The sequence below is a fragment of the Coenobita brevimanus genome, chromosome 38, assembly GCF_032717465.1.
Source record: "Coenobita brevimanus isolate Jiangsu-jjx chromosome 38, ASM3271746v2, whole genome shotgun sequence".
Classification (NCBI taxonomy): Eukaryota; Metazoa; Arthropoda; class Malacostraca; order Decapoda; family Coenobitidae; genus Coenobita; species Coenobita brevimanus.
Window position 1 is genome coordinate 52,501 of NC_136991.1, and position 6,791 is coordinate 59,291.

Below are 6,791 nucleotides of genomic sequence, written 5' to 3' on the forward strand. Positions count from 1 at the left end.
CCCAAAAAAGAACCCACACAACAACCCAAACACACCCCAAACACAACCCACATAACCTATCAAAACACACCCCAAACAGAACCCACACAACCCCTCAAAGCACACCCCAAACAGAACCCACACAACCCCTCAAAGCACACCCCAAACACAACCCACATAACCCCACAAACACACCCAACACAAAAACCACACAACCCCCCCAAACACACCCCAAACAGAACCCACACAACCCCCCCAAACATACCCCAAACACAACCCACATAACCTATCAAAACACACCCCAAACACAACCCACATAACCCTCCAAACACACTCAACACAAAAACCACACAACCCCCCCAAACAGAACCCACACAACTCCTCCAAACGCACCCCCAAAAAAAACTGCACAACCCCCCCCAGACACACCTTAAATAGAGCCCGCACAACCCCCCAATCACATGCCAAACACACTCTAAACAGAACTTACACAATCCCCCAAACACACCCCAAAACGAACCCACACAACCTCCTCAAACACACCTCAAACAGAACCCACACAACCCCTCCAAACACACCGATACACACCCAAACAGAACCCACACAACCCCTCCAAACACACCGATACACACCCAAACAGAACCCACACAACCCCCCAGACACACCCCTAACACAATCCACCCCCCCCCAAAAAAAAAAAAAAAAAAAAAAAAAAAACTAACACACCCCAAAAAGAACCCACACAATCACCCAAACACACCCCCAAAACACCCCAAACAGATCCCATACAACCCCCCCAAACACACCCCAAACAGAACCAACATAGCCCCCCGAAACACACCCCAAACAGAACCAACATAGCCCCCCCAAACACACCCCTAACAGAACCCACACAACCCCCCAAACACATTCTAAACAGAACCCACACAACCACCCAAACACACCCCAAACAGAACCCACACAACCACCCAAACACACCCCAAACAGAACCCACACAACCCCTGAAACGCACCCCAAACCCCTCTCTCTCTTTCTCTCTCTCTCTCTCTCTCTCTCTCTCTATCTATCTATCTATCTATCTATCTCTATCTCTCTTTCTCTCTCATTTTCCGTCAATCCTCCTTTCAATCACTCTCCAGAAATCTGCTTACCACACATGCCAACTCCCTAATACCTGTAACTTACCAATTTATTTAAATATCTGGTTAGTTAATGCATTCTTGTGTGTTATTCACGCAGTCTTCATTGACATCACAAAAATACAAATTGCAGACAACACAATACAGTATCTAGGAGCAATAAACACAAAATATCGCTACGGAAGGAAGGAAGGAATAATCAAGAGTAAGCACCAAGCCATAATATGGCTATATGGCAATGCAGAAGTAGAGGGAAAATATAGGCCGGGAGAAACAAGGAAATATCAAGAACAGAGGTAGGACAGAGGGGAAGAAGAGGACAGTAAGGAGAGAAAAATGGGAGACAAAAAGGCCCCTTTTAGTCTCCTCTTACGTCAAGCAGGGGTACTGGGATATTGCTATGGAGAAAGCTTAAGGAAAGCATACGGTAGTTAAGCTGATGAGACCACAGGACTAAGAATTACATCTAGATTCATTTTGCAGCAGCAAGCAACTCTTTGGGTGCGGCAAAACGTGCGCGAAACATGTGACCGAGAAGACGACACAAAGCACCGGGTTAGAGCCGCTGCAATACCCGAGTCTGATCGTTGGAGGGGCCCCTGAGCTTCATTTCCTCTTGTCGGTCACATGTTTGGGCTCAAGTGTGGCCCCACCGTAACCCAAAGCTTTCCATCTCAGGTGCTACCGATTGTCCTGTCCTTCCCTATTGACCGAGCAGCGTGGCCAGGATCACTGTACGAGCCTGCCAAAACATCATATACTCTTTTGAATACTATTTATCTATTGCCAGACGCCTTAATCCCGTAAGGGGAGGCCACAAACAAATCGCCTCCATGTCGCCCCGTCCCTCGCCATTTCACTGCCCTGCTACCAGCTCACCTCCGCTCTCTCATATACCTCCCACAGATCCGGTCGAGCAGCTGCCGAGAAAAGACGTCTCTTCCAGCAGCACAGTCCTGCATAAAACTCTACGGACATTGCTACCCAGGTTTCGCTTACCCTGACACCAGCACCTACCGACCCTGCATTATCACCATTGTCTCTTCCAAGATTTCCTTCATCTTGACTACAGCTATACACTGCCTCTCTTGGCGGCTGTATACTGCAGTCAGGTAGAGCTTTGATCCTCGCACACTTCTCCTCTTGCCTCACTCCTCCTCCCAATCCTCCCCCAACATCAGACACACACACACACACACACACACACACACACACACACACACACACACTCAGTACATCCTATCCCCCACTTACCCCCTGCTCTCCTTGCCTACTCTGCCGTAGGATTTCCTGTTACCCCGCTACTGACGAACTGAACCCCGAGGGAAGGCCGTTTAGGGCTGACACGACGGGGGTCACTACAGTAGAGTGACTGGGGAGCCAGGGGGTACCAGGAAGGCACCCTGCTGTTAGGGTTAGGTTCCCCGTCAAGGGGCAGTCCGGAGTAGGAGCCAGGGTCCCTCCTCACGACGTCCTCTAGAGGGCGGGGGAGGTAAAAACCCGGCGCCCAGGATCTCTGGCATAGGTAGGCCTGGCACCCAACTTTACTATCTCACACAATGGACTCGAGATCGGGATCGAAGACCATCCACAGAGGCAATCCACAAAGCCCATCTGCAAAAAACAAGCAGCGGGACAGAAACGTGCAGACAACAGAGCAAGAAGGCCTCAGCCACCCACACCTCAGCTTGCTGCAACGAAGAAGCAACTCCCCAACAACGGAACTTAGGAGAACCCCCCGCCACAGCCATCAACATCAAGCTATGAACCTAACGACAATGACTTTCATGTCCCCATAGACATTTCGCAAGCTACTCCTCCCAACCAAACCACCTACAATCACGAGCCAGTGAACACAAGCACAACAGAGGAAACACGCACAACCAGCACAACCGCCTCCTCAAACTCTTTCACTTCACGAACAACCACCGCCCTCATGCCAGACGAAACCGCCAGCACTGTATCTACCTCCACCCCTTCCACCACAACCATCAAAGACGACGTCTTCCAGCCGGCCTCCAAGAAAAGAAGAAGCGGAAATAAAGACAGCCGCTGTTTCACTGAGAACCCTCATCATAGTACAGCGACCCCCCTCCCCTCCTCTCATACACCACAACCCTCGGGAAACGCTACTTCCTCGGCCAGAAGCCATCCATCACCGCAACCCAGCACCTACAACAGAACACAGCCCATTGTCTCAGTGAAACCCCTAACCTCACTCCCATCCAAATTCCCAGGCTTCCAGATTCCACGACAGGACCCCTTCCCAACCAGCTACGACATTGTTGGCCCTGGAAGAGGAACACCCCGAACTAAAAATCACAATCATACCTGACAAGAACAACAGCACGGTCGTGGTACCACTCGACGAAGACTCCTACTACCTCCTAGCAACGATCGACACGGCAGGAAACCTACCCATTCTACTACAGAAGATCGACCCTCAACTCAACACCCGAAAACTGATCCTAATGGACTACCCCCTCAAATACCCCCTACGCCCCATCACTCGACACCCACAAGTGGAGGAAGCCGCCCGCTGTATGACCAAAGCCTTTGGCGAGCCTCCGTCTCCTGCCCACATAACACACGAAGCAGCAACCCATACAGCTCCCCCTCCACGTCAGTCAGAAACAACAGCACCATCTCTTCTGCACACCCTCGTCACGAACCCAGAACAAATAGCACAAACCAAAGAAACCCTACGATCTTCCTGCCATTACCTAGGAACAGCCATCATAAAATGTGCTGGGACTCAGCTCCACTGCCCCCTCAACCCCCAACTCTTCACACCAGCACTCAACACCATGACAGACACCTGGATAGAGGGCACACACTTCTCCAACAGTCTCGCCCAGTTCAGCGATCCTCAGCCAAATCGACAAAACCCAATACAATCCACAACGACCCCCGTACCCAACCCAGAACACACCCTAGCAACGAGTGCCACCTCTCACAAACAACCAGACAAACCCAATCCTCATCACCTCAGTCTAACCCTCCCGCCTCCACAAACCCAACGCCTCAAACCACGGAGCATTTCAGCGGGCCTAGACAAACGAGAACGCCCTCACTCCCATTTCCCGATCAACAAACACTCCATAACAGCCAGAGAAGACTAAACAATGTTCATACGGACCAAACACCCCCACTAATTAGTACCGGGCCACAACACCGTCCTAACCAAACAGCAAACCCCCCCCCCAACACACAACCTAAAGATCATACAATGGAACATCCTTGGCGCCAGAACAAACTCATCCTTCTTCACGAGGCTGCGCACAGAGACAAAACAGACATCTTCCTCTTACAAGAAACCCTCATCACCGAACAACATTCCCTCAAGCTAAAGAGCTTTAACTCCTTTCTCCTTCCGCACTTCCGGGGCGGCCCCAGAGGCTGTGCCATTCTCATACGTAATCACATTCAGGTAAACAAAATCCCACAACCACCACACTGCGGCGAAGAGGTCGAAATTCAGGGTGTATCCATCACCTTAGCCAACACTCCCCTAAAAATCTTCAACATTTATCGCAAACCCAGCGCCGCCCTCGACCTAGCAGAACTCTTCACCCTCGCAGCCTATGAACTGACGCTAATCAAAGGCGGCTTGAACGCCCATCACCCCTGCCTAGATCCACATCCCCAACCAACCCCGCAGGATGACACATATCAGAACTGCTAACCCTCGCTCCTGGCATACAACTCCTAAATGACCCCAACACTCCCACACACTTACATGGCGCTCCCACACATTTACAAGGCGCTCCCACACACTTACAAGGCGCTCCCACACATTTACAAGTCGCTCCCACACCTTTACAAGGTGGCAGACTCGACCTCACGCTTCTAACCACAGGAATGGCAACACACACTGAATGGGACCCCCACCCAACCCTGACATCAGATCACAGTTGGATGACAAGTAGCATCATTTCAGAGTGGCTGTTGCGGCATTTCATCTCTGATGCCAGGGCAAAATCCCAGGAACTTGGCATCCCCTTCAAGGTGCTTCTCATCCTCGACAATGTCCCAACTCATCTAACCTGGCTAGCAGACCTCAGCAAGGAATGCAAGATCGTTTTTCTGTCCCCAAGTACGACCTCTCTCATCCAACCACTAGACCAGGAGCTGATTGCAATGGTCAAGCAGCTATACCACCAACGCCTCTACGATCACCTCCACAGCAACACCGACAGCTGTGAGGAACTGCAGGTAATTCTCGACCTGAACACAGTTGGGAGTGATGCCATGGACTGATCGCTGGAGGAGATCAGGGGTTTACATTCGGCAGCAGCAGGATCCCCAGGATATTGTGCAGCAAGTGGACGAGGCTGATGCAGAGCAGGAGATTGCAGCAGAAAAGCCAGCAACACCAGTGATGGAGAGTGAAGATTTGTCCATGATGGAGATAGCCAGGTAATGTGTGCCCTTGATAAATTCAAGGAAGAATTCAAGGACATCGAATGCTCTCAGTTGCAAGTGGAGGAGGTGATGTCTTCATTGGACAAAACCTTCCGCTACTACACTGACAAGTACAACCAGGAAGTAAACCAACGGAAGCAAACACTCATCACCCGTTACCTTCGGCTTGAACAAAGCGAGGAATCACTCCCTTCAACATCAGAAGAGCTATATCCTGACGAGGATCAGGAGACTGATTCTATGTCTGGGGTGTCAGAAATAGACTTTGAAGGGTTTATGAATGAAGTGAGTGCATTAGCTAGTGAAAGTGTCGAAAGTGCTGGTGAGGAAAGTGGTGAGGAAGGTGGTGTGTCGGGTGGTGTGGTGGGTGATGCAGGAGATGCACGCTAGGTGCCTCATCCTGCCTCGGATCCTCTTCTTACCTCCATCACGCCTGTTGTCCTCTTGGGTAAAGGTAAGCAGCCATATTCTTGTTGGTTTAGTTGAGCCATATCCTTGTTGATTTACCTAGTAAAGCCATAATCTTGTTGGGTTACTTTATCTTAGGTAATATGTCTTAGACAGTTTCCCTGTATAGTACAATATTTAGGTCAAATGCGTCTCAAGGGTTGGCCATGAAGGGGGGTGCCGCCCATATGTAATTTTTCCCATAAGTTTATGTATTTACAGTACGCAAATTCCTAGTACAAGACATCCTCTGCTGCCCATATACTCGCGTACTAGGGGGATGTACTGTGCCATTATGTCTGTCCGTCTGTCTGTCTGTCTGTAGGTCTGTCTCTCTCTAGACCCTACCTCATTATTAGGAAAGATAAGCCAAATGGTTTTGTACACCAGGAAACCATTTACCATGCTGGATGGTAACCATATAACCAAACTATGGCACCTAGTGATTTAGTGGGTAATTAAGGCACTCCAACCGGATTCAGCCAGTGTCTGTTTATATCCAAGGGTAGTTGGGGTTTACTGCTCATGTAATGCCACTCAGGAATGAGTGAGGTTGGACACTCTCATCATGAATGGCGGGACCAACTAGCCTAGCTCCGGGCTACTACGCTCCTCATTGGGCAACACAGGATTAGATGATGATTATACTATTACCATTATTACTATTGCTACTATCTGCCTGTGGGTGACTTTACACTCCCTCTTCTGCCTTTCTTTCCTTCATTTTTTCCTCTTCCTTCTGCCTATGGGTGACTTTACACTAAGTGACAAGCCAAATGGTTTCCTGTACACCAGGAAACC